Source organism: Mesocricetus auratus, unplaced genomic scaffold (assembly GCF_017639785.1).
Source record: "Mesocricetus auratus isolate SY011 unplaced genomic scaffold, BCM_Maur_2.0 Super-Scaffold_15014, whole genome shotgun sequence".
Taxonomy (NCBI): Eukaryota; Metazoa; Chordata; class Mammalia; order Rodentia; family Cricetidae; genus Mesocricetus; species Mesocricetus auratus.
In genome coordinates, this window is record NW_024429186.1 from 10,710,043 (window position 1) to 10,725,877 (window position 15,835).

Here is a 15,835-nt window from a genome sequence, read left to right on the forward strand (position 1 = left end):
CTGTAACTCCGACCCGGATCCTTTTCCGTGGTCCGCACCTGCGACCACGACCAAAAGCTGCGGTCAGTGCTAGGGGTATGGAGGAGAATAAACCGCACCAGGGACCTGCATGCCAGGAAGCATCTCAGGGCCAGGATTTGCCCTACAAAGTTGAACCCTGACTGTACCAAAGGAAGACAGGACAGGGCAGGTGGAGAGGGAGGTGCTGCCCTGGAGCGTTTGTTAATCATGGGCTTGGGTTAGTCATACTCTACCTAGTTCCATAGTCAAAGAGCATTCCAGAGTTTTGATAGGGTAAATTGCCTTAAACTGACAGAGCCCCATGTAATGGAGTAGAGAGGAGAGACGGGAGAGGAAGCAGCTGTAAATTACCACATTGGATACACACAAGAAAAGAGCTCTGGACTTTTCAGCTCGAGAGCAATCCCCTGCTGGAGTGGAAAAGCGTGTTAGAACGTGTTTCCTACCCACCCACCCCAGCCAACACTCACGCCGTTTCAGTGGGCTCCTGCCAGTGCGGCAGCCATATATTTGGACAGCACGAGGTCAGTTTGTGAAGCTTGGGTACAGGGTAGTGACATTCGCATGTACCCAAGGGGAAGGAGGTTAGATTTGAAACTTTTGTTTTGTTTTGTTTTGTTTTTCGAGACAGGATTTCTCTGTGGCTTTGGAGGCTGTCCTGCAACTAGCTCTTGTAGACCAGACTGGTCTTGTACTCACAGAGATCCTCCTGCCTCTGCCTCCCAAGTGCTGGGATTAAAGGTGTTCGCCACCACTGCCCAGCAGATTTGAATCTTAAATGTTCCCCTAAATATCATTTGCTCAAGACCTGGTTGTCAGTAAGGGGGCTGGGGCTCTGGAAGAGAGTTGAGTCTGTGGTGTCATGCATGGATTAAGACATTGTTGTTGGAGTCATATTCTCATTTTAAATTTATTCTTTGACACTTCATACATGTATATAGATCCTACCCACTCTCTCCAACTCTCCCCAGACACCTCTAACATACCCTCCCTCATCCCCCTCTGCACCCCAGAGCTCAGTTAATGCTGCCAATGTTGACTGGTCTTGCTGACCCTGTCTTATGCAGGTAACTATGGCTACAGTGGGCTCATGAGCCCAGCAGCCGTGTCATTTCCAGAAGGTGACATTTCTCAGCATTCCTTTTTGTCCTCTGCTCTTACATTCTTTCTGTGTCTTCTTCCACGATGTCCCCTGAGCCTTGGGGCAGGGTTGTGAAGGTCTGATACAGATGTTCCATTTAGGGCTGAGAACCTGTCTTATTTCCAGTTTCTACTGCTGGCAGGAAACACCATGACTAAAGCAAGTTGGGGAGGAAAGGGTTTATTTGGCTTACACTTCCACATCACTGTTCATCACTGAAGGAAGTCAGGACAGGAACTCAAGCAGGGGAGGAACTGGAAGGCAGGAGCTGATGCAGAGACCATGGAGGAGTGCTGCTCACTGGCTTGCTCCTCAAGGCTTGCTCAGCCTGCTTTCTTATAGAACCCAAGACCACCAGTCCAGTGTAGCACCGCCCACAAGGTCTGGGTCCTCTCCCATCAATCAATAAGAAAGAAAATGCCTTATGGAGGTATTTTCTCAATTAAGCTTCCCTCATTCCAGATAATCCTAGCTTGTATCAAGTAGATAGAAAAATAGTCAGCACAACCCCAACTCTTTTTTCTTTTTTCTTTTTTTCCCAGTTTTTCAAGACAGGGTTTCTCTGTACCTTTGGTGGTTGTCCTGGAACTAGCTCTGTAGACAAGGCTGGTCTCGAACTCACAGAGATCCACCTGCCTCTGCCTCCTGAGTGCTGGGATTAAAGGCGTGGGCCACCAACACCCAGCTCTCTTTTTTCTTTTAAATTCATTTATTTTTACTTTGTGTGCATTTGTATTTTGCCTGCATGTATGTCTGTGTGAGAGTGGTGAATCCTGGAGGTACAGACAGTTGTGAGCTGCCATGTGGGTGCTGGGAATTGAACCCAGGTCCTTTGGAAGAACAGTCAGTGTTCTTAACCACTGAGCCATGTCTCCAGCCCCAGTCCCAACTCTTATTCTCAGCACTTTGACCAGTTATGAGCCTCTGCCTTGACTGCTTCCTACTGCAGAGTCCAAGTCTGAGAATGGCACCAATCCATGGCTGTAAACAGAAATATTTAGAAGGCAGTTTGACGACATGTCCCTTTAGAAAAAAAAACACTAGTAGGTTAACCCCTAGGGTCTCCATACAACCTCTTGAGCCAGGGTCTTTGACTCAGGCTCCGTCAACCAGACTGGCCTGGAACTCACAGAGATCTGCCTGCCTCTGCCTCCCGAGTGCTGGGATTAAAGGCGTGCGCCACCAACACCCGGCTCTGATTCTCTTTTTTTTTAAATTTGTATTGAGCTAGGCATGGTGGCACAGGCCTTTAATCCGAGCATTTGGGAGACAGAGGCAGGTGAATTTCTGTAAGTTCACAGGGGCTGGCACCAGTTCTCTTGTGTCTGGAAGACAGTTTCCTCAGAGTCACCCATGACCTCTGGCTCTTAGGACCTTCCTCCTCCACAGAGACCTCTGAGCTCTGAGGGGAGGGATTTGGTGAAGACATACTGTTTAGGGCTGTGTGTTGTATGTTACAGAATTTGATGATTTCTTATCTTCTCTGGCAGTCTGCAGAGTACCTCCTCGTACAACAAAGGCCAGTTGATCCTAGTTCTTTTTTTTTGTTTGTTTGTTTTTGTTTTATTTGTTTTTTTGAGACAAAGTTTCTCTGTAATGTTTTGGAGGCTGTCCTGGAACTTGCTCTGTAGACCAGACTGGCCTCAAACTCAGAGAGATTTGCCTGCCTCTGCCTCCCAAGTGCTGGGATTAAAGGTGTGTGCCACCACTGACCAGCATAAAATGCAAAGTTTTAAAACAAAAAGCAAAAGCAAAGTTTTAAAGTTTTAGTTTTTAATACAGAAAAGAGTTTGAAAGGCTACCTTCAATTGATGGAGGTAATTAGTTAGTGCTATCTCCTGGTTAGCTGTGTGCTGTTTATAGTTCTATGGAAAAAATTTTTTTTTCGAGAGAGGGTTTCTCTGTATTGTTTTGCAGGATGTCCTGGAACTCTCTCTGGAGACCATAGTGGCCTTGAACTCACAGTGATCCACCTGTCTCTGCCTCCCGAACGCTAGGATTAAAGGCATGTGCCAGCAACACCCAGCAGAAAACTGTTTTCTAAGCTAGGATGTCACTGTTTGACCAGGTTGGCCTGGAACATTCTCTGTAGACCAGGCTGGCCTCAAACTTAGAGATCCACCTTCCTCTGCCTCCCGAGGGCTGGGATTGAAAGTGTGTGTCACCACTGTACAGCTCTAATTTTATTTTAAGACTCAAATTTACCCTGAACCCCAATTACCTTACTAACTTTGTCACACATGGTTGCATTCAAGGGAGTTATACACTGGCAGGCCCTATTTGTCCAAAGCTCAGGAAAAACATGCCTGGCTACACCCACCCTAGCCATAAGCTTGCCTTATCTGCTGATATGAATGAAGTTTCGGTCTAAGTCTAACAAAGTGAAACTTACACATGCCAGGTCTTATCTTGATGTTCCAATGTTTCTGGGAACCATGCATCTCAGCTCTGCCTGGCTGCGGCTGAAGGTCCCGTGACTTCACTGCCAGGCCTCGTCACCAGCAGTTTTCAGCTTACCCACCGTACGGACTCCAGGACTTGAACTCAGGTTGTCAGACCTACATGACATGCTGTCTTCGTGTGTGTGAGATGGGGTTTCTTTTATTTTAATTATGTGTATGTCTGTGGGGAGGGTGTGCACATGAGTGCAGGTGTTTTGACATCAGACGTGGGCATGGCGACGGAACTCAGGTCCCCTGCACGATCAGGGTGAGCTTGCAACTTCTGAGTCTTCTCTCCACCCTCACTGCGTGTTATACTTTGCATTCCAGAGGACTTCAATAGGAAAGGATCACGAACATGCAAAGATGTATTTTGCAAACACAAAATTTGAGTCACAGTTATGCAGAAATGTTGAGTTTTTGAAGCAATATTTAGAAGTCTGTAGTATTTTTAGTGATTACAAGTTTTAAAAACACAGCACTACTGACTGTCAGTAGATCCACTTTTACCTGATGTAGAAGGCCGTGTCACTCATGTCCTATTTAATTAGCGTTCATTTAAAATGCACTCGTTTAAACAATTCAAAGGGGGCTGGAGAGATGGCTCAGCAGCTAAGAGCATTGGCTATTACTACAGAGGACCCAGGTTTGATCCCAGCACCCACTTGGTAACTTGAAACCATCTGTAACTCCAGATCCAGAGGATCTGATGCCCTTATCTGGACTCCATGGTAACCAGGGATGCACATGGAACACAAACATGCATGCAGGCGAAATACCACATATGCAAAATGGAACAACAAAGACTCTATCTTAGGTGCTAGAGATGTGGTCCAGTTGCTGGAGTGCCTGTCCAGCACACACAAAGCCCACCCCTTCCACCCTGGTCCTGTAGAAGCTGGTGAGATGGATATACCCGCAATCCCAGCACTCAGGACATGGATGCAGGACAGCGAAAACTCAAAGCCGTCCTCAGCTACACACTGGAGGCCAGCCTGGGCTACACGGAACAAACAAAAACGAAAACAAAAAGCATGTAACATTGAAATAAAAACAAAATAAGCCAGGAGTGGTTGTGCACGCCTTTAATTCCAGAACTTGAGAGGCTGAGGCAGGTGGATCACCATATGAGTTCAAGGCTGACCTGGTCTACACAGTGAATTCTAGGACAGCCAGGGCTATGGGGAGAGAGAGAGAGAGAGAGAGAGAGAGAGAGAGAGAGAGAGAGAGAGAGAGAGAGAGAGAGAGAGAGAGAGAGACCCTGTCTCAAAACAAATGAACTAACAAAGTGAGCAAAAAAATATTCAATGCCCCTTGACTCTGTTAAAAAGCTTGAAAGGGGCTAGTGAGCTAGCACATTGGGTGAGGACGCCTCCCGCTGAGCCTGATGACCCGAGTTCCCTCTCCAAGAGCCACACACGGTGGGAGGGTGCACTGACTGTGGAAGGTGTCCCCTGACCTGCACAGATACACCACAGCATGCACACCCTGCCCCGTTGAGTAAATACAAATGGTAGATAAGGGCCTGGAGAGATGGCTTAGAGGCTAAGAGCACTGACTGCTCTTCCAGAGGTCCTGGATTAGATTCCCAGCATCCACGTGGTGACTCACAGTCATCCATACCTCCAGTTTCAGGGGATCCAATGTCCTCTTTGAACATGGCACACACGTGGTGCACATACACACATGGAAACAAAACACCCACATACAAAAAATAAAAGAATTTTCAGTCAGGTGGTGTTGGCACACATCTTTAAACCCAGCACTTGGAAGGATCTCTGTGAGTTCTAGGCCAGCCTGGTCTGCAAAGCAAGTTCCAGTACAGCCAGGGCTACACAGAGAAACCCTGTCTTGAAAAACTAAAACAAACAAACAAAAATATAATTTTTAAGATGTATTTATTTATTATGCAGACAGTGTTCTGTCTGCACGTATCCCTGCAGGCCAGAAGAGGGCACCAGATTTTGTTATGGATGGTTGTGAGCCATCATGTGGTTGCTGGGAATCGAACTCAGGACTAGCCAGTGTTCTTAACCTCTGAGCCATCTCTCCAGCCCCCACAAAAATGTAATTAAAAAGGATTATATAAACATTTTAAGAAAGTCAAGTAGCTTTGACTATTAAGAAATAGGAAGATTGTAAAGAATCATTTGGTTGCAGCCAACTTTATCACATGTAAATCTTTACAAAATTTATTTTTATGCAGGGTGTTGGTGGCGCACGCCTTTGATCCCAACACTCGAGAGGCAGAGGCAGGCGGATCTCTGTGAGTTCCAGGCCAGCCTGGTCTACAGAGCGAGTTCCAGGATAGGCTCCAAAGTGATACAGAGAAACCCTGTCTTGAAAAACCAAAAACCAAAAATTATTTTTATGTACCTTGTCTAGGATTGCTTAATTACACATATCTTTTGCCAGGTGCTGACCAGTTCTTCTTTATTTAAACTGATCTACGTGCCCCAGCAATGAACTTGGGATTTCTGGACCTCTTTGTCTATTCCTTTCCCAGGTGTGTTGGTTAAACCTTCTCTGATCTCCTGGGACTGGAGTTACAGCTACTTATGAGCTGTGCGGTTGCTGGGAATTGAACCTGGGTCCCTCTGGAAGAGAAGACAGTGCTCCCTGAGCTGTCTCTCTTGCTTACAACTGCAGTTTAAAAGTCATCTTCACTAGACAGAAATGCTGGAGCTAAATGACATCATCAATTAAACGGATCTAGCAGATAATTACAGAACGTTTCACTCAATCGCAAAAGAATACACCTTCTTTGCAGCTCATGGAACTTTCCTCCAAAACAGACCACATGCTTAAACACAAAGCAAGTCTCAACAGACAGCAAGAAAACTGAAAGGACATCCTGTGTCCTTTCTGACCACCACTGATTAAAACTCGGTATTAGGGCTGGAGAGATGGCTCAGCACTTAAGAGCACTGACTGCTCTTCCAGAGGACCCGGGGTTCAATTCCCAGCACCCACATGACAGCTCACAGCTGTCTGTAATTCCAGTTTCAAGGTACCCAACACCTGTGGCAAAACACCAATCCACATAAAATAAAAATAAAAAACTGCATATCAATAACAGGAACAACAAAGTATAAAACCTCATGGAAGATGAGCAACTCACTACTGAATGAAAAATGGGTCAAGGCAGAAATTTAAAAAAGAAATTAAAAATTTTAAGAACTGAATGCAAATGAAAGCATCTGCCCTAGCCTACGAGACACGGTGAAGGGGGTTCTAAGAGGCAAGCTCATAGCACTAAGTGCCTACATTAAAAAATTAAAGAGATCTCATATGACCAACTAAAGGCACACCTGAAAGTTCTAGAAGAAGAAGAAATAACACTCAAGAGGAGTAGACGGCAAGAAATATTCAATCATGGGACTGAATTCAGTAAAACAGAAATAACAACAAAAAATGATACAAAGAATCAATGAAATGAAGAGTTGGTTCCTTGAGAAAGCCATTGAAATCGACAAACTATTAGCCAAAATCACCCAAAGATGGAAACAGAAGATCCAAATTAGTAAAATTAGAGGTGAAAATGAAGATATAATTACAGACAGTGAGGAAATCCAGAGAGTCATGAAAACATACTTTAAAAACTTACCCTCCACCAAATTAGAAAACCTAGAAGTGGGTATGTTTCTAGATATATACCATCTGCCATAATTAAATACAGATCAGATGAGCAATTTAAACCAATAGTCTGCCCCTAGTAAAATATGAGCAATAATTAAAAGTCTCCTAGTCATCAAAAAAGGAGAGAGAGAGAGAGAGAGAGAGAGAGAGAGAGAGAGAGAGAGAGAGAGAGAGAGAGAGAAGGCCCAGGCTAAACAGGTGGAATGAGAGGAGTTCACAGCCAGACATGGAGAGGAAACAGGTGTAAAAGATGAAAGAGAAGTAATGCCACAATGCAGAAGGTGTTAATTTAAGTTGTAAGAGTTAGCTAGTAACAAGCCTGAGATATTGGCCAACTATTTATAGTTAATATTAAGTCTCCATGTCGGTTGTTTGGGAACTGGCAAGAGGGAAAGAAAATTCCACCCAATAACTCTAATGAGAGACCTATATGATAAAAACTTTAAGATGTTGAAGAAAGAAATTGAAGAAGTTATCAGAAGATGGTAAGATATTCCATGCTCAGGAATTAGAAGACTATAGTGAAAATAGCTACCCTACCAAAAGCAACCTACAGAATAAACACAATCCCCATCAAAATTCCAACACAACTTTTCACAGACATTGAAAAGACAATTATTAGCTTCATATGGAAACACACACACACACACACACGGATACTTAAAACAATTCTGAATGATAAAATAATTGCTAGAGTTATCACATGATCATCTCATTAGATGCTGAAAAACCCAAAGGTCTTGGAAAGATCAGTGATAGCGGGAACATACCTAAATATAATAAAGGCAATATACAGTAAACCAACAGCCAACATCAAACTAAATGGAGAAAAACTCAGAACGATTACACTAGAATCAGGAACAAATCAAGGCTGTCCACTCTCTCCATATCTCTTCAATATTGTACTTGAAGTTCTAGATAGAGCAATAAGACAATGAAAGGAGATCAAGGGGATACAAATTGGAAAGGAAGAATTCAAACTGTCACCATTTGCTGAAGATATGACAGTATAGACAAGTGACCCCAAAAATTCTACCAGGGAACTCCTACAACTGATAAGGGCCTTCAGTAAAGTAACAGGATACAAGATTAATTATATAAAAAAATCAGTAGCCCTCCTATATACAGATGATTAACTAATGGGCTGAAAGAGAAAAAAAAGAGTTGCTGTGGCCATTGTTTCTTCACAGCAATAGAAGCCCTAACTGAAACACTGTTTCCTGGTTAACTTTCCTTTTGTCATTTTTATGAGTTGTGACACTGTTACAGGAAAGGTGTGTGTGGGGGAGCTTTTCTTTTCCAGTTCTGGACACAGTTGTTATGAAATTTTGTGTGTGTGTGTGAGTGCGCGCGTGTGCGCGCGTGAGCATGCCAGTTTTCATCCTCTCTGTCTCTCTGTTTATCCTTTTAGAATGTAGCAAGCAATGAACCTTTGAGTTTGGTGACAGAAGTGACGAAGGTAAGGGCATCCTGTCCTTGCTGAGGACTTGCTGAGCCCTCTATTCCCTTCTCCCAACAGTCATGCCTGCTTCAGCAACACATTTGAGATTTCCATGGCCTTGACCATGGTCCACATGCATTAACCAAAGTAACCAGCATGTTATGTCTAAAATAATTACTATGCTGTGCCAGGAATGAAAATTTCAAGGTTACTTTGACCCTCATCTAACTTTGATATAAATTATGGTCTTTGCCTTTAAAAACTCTGTATCCCTGAGCTGGGGCACCAAGAGACTTTCAGAGGCCAAGTGGATCTATGTCTGGCCATCAATTAAAGGGTCTTAAAACTTAATTAGCTTAATTAGCATGGTTGTGATAACTGTCTCATGTGGATCATTACATGGTAGTGGCTGGGTAAGAACAGAGTTTCTGAGAAGGAAAAGTATACTAGCTCATTAATGGGGTAATTATTCCTCCCACATGCTTATATTTTAATTATGTTTTTTGTTTTTTGTGGGTTTTTTTGTTTGTTTGTTTGTTTGAGCCCTGGCTGTCCTGGAACTTTCTTTGGGGACTAGGCTGGCTTTGAATTCACAGAGATTCACTACCTCTGCATCCCATGAACTGGGAATAAAGCTATGCACCCCCCCCCCAGCTTTTAATTATGTTTTAAGTTTTAATTACTGTGCTTGAGGGATCTATAAAACAAAAATACCTCTAACTTGCAAGACCCATTTGTCCAAGGACAGATAACTTCCTGGAGTACTGGAGGCTATTGTTCCAAAGTAGTGAGGTTTTGTTAATCTCACCTATAGAGACTAAAACCACCACCACAGTTTAAAGACAAAATTGAAGCAAACTTTCTTAAATACTGGCCAGGTGGGTGGGCTCTGGCCAGGTCCATATCCAGGTTCCTGGGAAATGGCCCAGAATTACAGTTTGCAGCAGCTTAAGGAGGAAAACCCATAATGCACTGCATTTCCCATCATGTCCAGTCAGGGCAAGCATGCATCCTGATGTACCTCCAGCCTGTGAGCCTCCCACCCACATATGATCAAGCACATTGGTACAGATGGGTCACACAAACTTGTTGAGGGGAGTGAAAACTTGTGGCTTGTTATCTCCCATAAACAATAGACTCCAGCATTTCAAGAACCATCTGTCCTTGGGCAAGGGGCTTGCAGATTAGGGGCATTTTTGTTTTAGGGATCTAGCAATTAAAACTTTTTTTTAAGAGCTCTGGTGGCTTTAGTAAAGGAAGGCTTCTCTAGGTTACCGCTTCTCACCAGTCTGTTCTGGCATGCTTCCAATAATATCAGAGTCGCCTGGGTGAGTGACAGTCAGTGTGCACACTCTGTAGCACAGTCCACATGTGTGCCCTGGTCAGTGTTATTGCCGCTGTGGTGATGGACACCGGTTTTAGCCAACATGGCATAGTGTCCTATTTCAGATTTCCTCACAGCCGGGCAGTTGTTGGTGAGGATGACCAGCTTGGCTTTGCCCAGTCTGATCATCTTGAGAGTCTGTTTGCATGCCAGCACGTACTTCCTACTTTTCATAACAAGCCGGAGCCTGGAGTGATCGACTCCAGGGACTTTTCCATCTTCATTGTGGCCACCATCTTCCTGCCTTAGGTGTGGGACAGCCCCCAACCAAGAGCAGCCGCCAAGATGACCAGGGAGCGAGAAAGGGAAGTAATTAAAACTTAAAATATAACTTCTCCCTAAACAGTGGGTATGGGCACCCTCTCCACTGTGTCATGTTGTTTCTTCAACATGCCACATGAAGGTATTGTCCCACAGCTTACCAGCTTGCACAAGGACATTGCAACAGGTCACCTGGAGCAAACTGGCTATCAATGAGTCTCAGATATGGTCCTGTGGTAAAGTGTAATATAGACATTGCTGGACTAACCAATGTAGACAAGGGCTGTCATGATCATATAGAATTACATAAAATTGAAAGTCATTGAGATGGTTTCTTTGGGGAAAGCAATGAGGGTTTGTGTCTCTGCTCCAAGGGATCTGGTAAGATCATGTTGGGGTTCACAGGTTGCCTGAGGTCTCCTCTTTTAGACTTTATAATAGCAGATTGATTATACTTTGGTGTGTGGGGGGGTGTTAGACAGGATGTCACTGTGTAGTACTGGCTGCCTAGAACTCACTCTGTAGGTCAGGCAGGCCTTGAATTCAGAAATTTGCCTGCCCAGCAATTTCACTTATTTTTTACTTGGTGTTGAGAGGGTGGAGGTTAGGCTTATGTACACTATGAAGTAAGAATTATTCTGTTGATCTGACTTCTAACCATAAAGGATTCTTTTTTCAAAAATCTTCACTTATACTTTAAAGACATTTCAGTAGTGTTCAGAGAGAGAAAGAGAGAGAGAGAGAGAGAAGCATGTGACAGAGCTCCCACAATAAATAATAGTAATAGTATTAATAAAAGACTTTGAAGCCGGGCGGTGGTGGCCCACGCCTTTAATCCCAGCACTTGGGAGGCAGAGGCAGGCGGATCTCTGTAAGTTCGAGACCAGCCTGGTCTACAAGAGCTAGTTCCAGGACAGCCTCCAAAGCCACAGAGAAACCCTGTCTTGAAAAACAAAAACAAAAAACAAAACAAAAAAAAAACAGACTTAGAATTCCAGCTTAGCATGGTGGCCCGCTGCAGTCCCAGCATATGGGATGAGGAGACAGGAGCTCCCCAGATTATGCTGGCAGCTTATGCTGCTTAGCCAGCAAGCCCTGGGGTCAGCGAGAGACCCTGTCTGAAAATATAAAGGGAAGAGCCATGGAGCAACAACCTTTCTCTGAGAGTATATGTCGTGCCCATCATTATCTAGGTATGAAATTTCTTTAACTCAAATTCCATCCATTACCCCACCCACCCAGCAAATAATGATTTTCCAACACTGTAGGGCTAAGTGCACTTGAGTTAATAAGTAGCCGGGGATCCCTTCCAGGAGAGGCTGCCTAGTTACTTTTCACACAGCTGTGACCAAATACCTGAATACTACTATAGGAGGAAGGATTTATTTTGATTCATTTTGGGGGGATGCTGTCCATCAGGGTGGGACAGGCCTGCTGACATTCATGGTGCAGGACACTCCTGCTGGGCCTCCTCCCATCTGGGTTGACTAAAAACCAGAGAGCAGGGGATGCTGGTTTGCCAGAGTGCTGCTTTAAAATCATTTTTTAGCTGATGTATATCATTTACTGATCGACTGAATTTTCATATTTGTTTTGTGTGGAGATGGAGCCAAGCCTGGTCACTGAGATGCATTCGTTACCTTGGTTTTCATTTTCAAGCATGAAACACCCCGGGGAGTGTTGTTTGTTTATTGTGACTTACCACGTAGCTGCTCTGTTGGGGAGTGCTATTTATTTGTGCATTTATTTATTTATTTATCGAGACTTACTATGTAATTGCTCTTGAACTTGTTTACTGACTCTGCCTCCCGATTCCTGAGATTACAGCACTCCATGTCACCACACCAGGCTCTTGGAAGGCTGTGTTGTCCCCACCCTCCACACAATTCCATTCCCTCTCTTCCCAGGAAACCCATTCTCCCCCTTTCTGGAGGGCTGCCTTTCTTTGTTGGAATGACTTCCTTGGGAGGCCACTGACTCTGGGTCCTGGCCATGACCCAGGGTGTTGACTCTGAAGGGGGTGGGTGGGGTGGGTGGGTTTGACAACAATGTGTTCTGGCCTGGTTTCGGTCACCAAAGAACAGTCAGTACCTGAGTCCTCAGATAGCTTATGACACCAGAACCGGATGATGAAAAAATCATAATTAGGTCCCAAGTGTCAGTATTCAGGCATCTGTGCTGGCCTGTTCTTGGGGTTCTGACAGGATGCACCCTCAGCTGCAGCCATTAAGACCACCACCTGTGCACATTCAGCGTTCCCTTTTAAAAGGGCCCTGCTCACCTCCCCTCCTCCTCTCTTTCTTTCTCTCCCTCTCTCCTGCTGCTCCTGTCCTCAGAGGCTGGTCTCTTCCCCTCCCCTTTCCCCTTTTTACGATCCCTTTCTCTAAGAAGAGTAAGGTTGAACCCTGTTGCATGGCATCTTCCTCTCGAGTGCTGCTCTTCTTTTTTTTTTAATTTTATTTTCCAGTTTAAATTTAGATAAGATGAGTGCTGCTCTTCTTAAATTACAACATTGGTTCCCTGACGGGGAAGGCTCTCCTGGCATCTCCTCTTGCCTGCAGGCAGTTTGAGGCATGTCAGGACCTTGGAACCCAGTTCACACAAGACAGTCTCACCTCTCCATATTGCTGCTTCCTTCCAACCAAAATTACCATGGTTCACTCCACCTTAGGCTATTCCCACGAGTGAAGACTCCTCTCATCTCTTGAGCTTGGTTTCTCGCCTTTTGGTGCGTTAAATCCTGGTATCAGACAACCACGGCTCTCTCAGGCTCTGAACCCTTGGCCCCTACCCTTTGAGTGAAGACTCACTGGGTGGCCTGTACCTGTCTCAAAATCGACCCTCTCTGAATTCCCGGGACGCTAGGAATTGCAGGCCCTTGGGTCTTACTCTCTGTCTCACTTGTGGAAGCTTGTCCTCATCTGTACCTCCTTGCCCCCATTGGCATGTTCTCTGGAGACCACTGACCACTCCTGATCAGCTGTTGTTGCAGGACCAGCAGCTGCTGCCCACAGAGCTGCAGGCTCAAGGCCACCAACATGTCCAGTGATGCTGTGGTGATGGGAAAGGATCAGGAGCTTTAAGCCCTAGGGAGTCGGTTGGGATCCACCTCGAACGGCATTTTGCCAGGTCCAGGAGGCACCTGATGGTTCCACAGAGCCTGGACAGTGAAGTGAAACAGCCAGCTACTCCAGGACGTGGCCAGCACCCCAGTTCTCCCAGGTCCCCCAAAGATGAGCAGTGCCCCCCAGATAGGCAGGAAGTGGTCTCGAGAACATGGCGTCCTCAACCCCACCTAACGTGCTACCCCTTTTTAACTCCTCACCTTTTTATAATAAAAAGGGAGGAATGTTAGCATTCAGACATCTGTGCTGGCCTATCCTTGGGGTTCTGACCAGATACGCCCTCGCTGCAGCCACTAAGAGCACCACCTGTGCGTATTCACTGTGTTCCCTTTTAAAAGGGCCCCGCCCACCTCCCATCCTCTCTCTCTCTCTCTCTCTCTCTCTCTCTCTCTCTCTCTCTCTCTCTCTCTCTCTCTCTCTCTCTCCCTCTTTTTCTCTTTCCTCCTTTCTGTCTCTCTGCTCCTCTTTCCTCTCTTGCTGCTTCTGTCCCTGGAGGCTGATCTCCCTCACCATTCCCCCTTTTAAGATCTCTTTCCCTAATTGAAAAAAAAAAACCCTCTACTGGAACCCTGTTGCATGGATCTTCCTCTCAAGCACTGCTTTTCTTAGATTACAACACCAAGTGGGAACCAGCAGGTAGCAACAACAGGCTGCTCCCAAGCCTAGGGACATGTGATGGATGCCAAGGACTCACTGAGTTGCCATTCGAGCTCCCTCCAGTTTCTAGACCATAAGAGTCTCTGCTTACCAACTTGACAGGGACTAAGTAGCCTAATAATTTAACATAGAGATAAGCATAATTGCATGATCATATATGTGTGTGTGTGTGTGTGTGTGTGTGTGTGTGTGTGCAAGTCCTTACCTGACAGTGAGGACATGTTTCATAATACATGGGGTTAGGGCATTATCCATTGTGCTAATAGGCTAGTGTAAGAGCGTGTTTACACAACCCTGTATACAGCTCCTGGAACCTCTGTATTGCTGCTGGTTGCTCTTGAGGCAGCAATGCACAGAGCATGATTAAATGTAAGAGACCCAGGGCACAGCAGACACACACTGCCTTACAGTTACAGTATTTCCAGCGGGGCGGGTGGAACGGGGGCCTCGTGATGCCAGGCGAGGGTTCTACCCCAAAGGCACACTGACGGCCTCAGTGATGTATTGTTCAATAAGCACAAAGGACATTCTGGGGAACGCCAACATGAAGCCCCGTAAATGCGCAGCCCGCCGCTAACTACCATGGACTGTGGCTCACGGCACATGACTGTATGCTGTGGGTTTACACATCTGCTCACACCGGCATCCCTTCAGACACTGTGAGGATGCCTGTGCTACCACGGTTTTGGGCCATAGGAACGCTTCAGCTCCTTTATAATCTCACAGGACCACTGCTGTGTGTGTGACAAGAGTTGCTCATGGAGACATCAGAGACACACACGGGTATATGAAAAACACCCCAAACTCACTTTTCTCTCTTCCTTTCCCTTTGTCCTTTGACGGGGCCTCGAGTTATAGCCCAGGCTGGCCCCAGCCTCCTGACTGCGGGAGTTACAGGTATGTTCTTTGGCCTTGATTTTCTCCTCTTTGAATTGAGTACCCTGGCTTACTTTTCTCTGGGCAGATGGTGTCCCAAGAGAAGAGCATGTTTTCTACCCTGGCCTGGGCCTGAGTTGGCAGGTGGTGACCAGAGGGCAGAGCAGAAACCCAGGTACAAGCACCAAGATGGGAGAGCACCGAGGCCGACGCATGGCAAGCGCTTTGACTCTGCAGGCTCTCCAGGCCACAGGTTGGGAGCCGGGTCCTGAAATGGGTCTGCCTGTATTCCTGCCTGAGGTAAAGCCTTCTCATCTGGCCCAGGCCCTTCATCTGGCAGCTAGGGGATGGCAGCAACGGGCTCTGCCTCTGTGGCACACGCCCTGCCCTACACAGCAGTGGGGACAGTGTCTGGCTGGGTGTCTTCCCCCCTGGGCTGTGGAGCCTCCTTAGGGCCCCTCCCCACTCCGATGTCACTAGCGGTCTAAGCCCCCCTCCTCAGCTCCAGCCAGGGCTGAGAATGGTCCATGCTCCTGGGCCTTAGGAAGAAGAGCACACTCTCTATCATGTCTGCCTGTGGTGGCCTTGGCTGCTGTGCCAGACAGGGCCACGAAGAGGCCAGGCTCTGAGCCTCTGGAACACCAGAAGCAAGGAGGCGGCAGATGATGAGACCTCTTGTGTCACTCCCGCAGACCCACATCCCCACCTGAAGAATGTCTGAGGTGGTTCCTTCCCTCTCTGTCTCTCAACTTGGTGACGCTGTTTTACCGGGGTTCGCTATAGATTTATGGGTGGAGGCTTCCTTACAGAAGTACGGATGGCTTGAGGGCAAGCTGTGTCTCCCCCGCA

General features: G+C 46.1%; 1 pseudogene; it reads right to left on the bottom strand.

The window, feature by feature from the left end:
• Positions 1–9,954: 9,954 nt before the first annotated feature.
• Positions 9,955–10,303, bottom strand: LOC121139436 (annotated as a pseudogene).
• Positions 10,304–15,835: the final 5,532 nt, after the last annotated feature.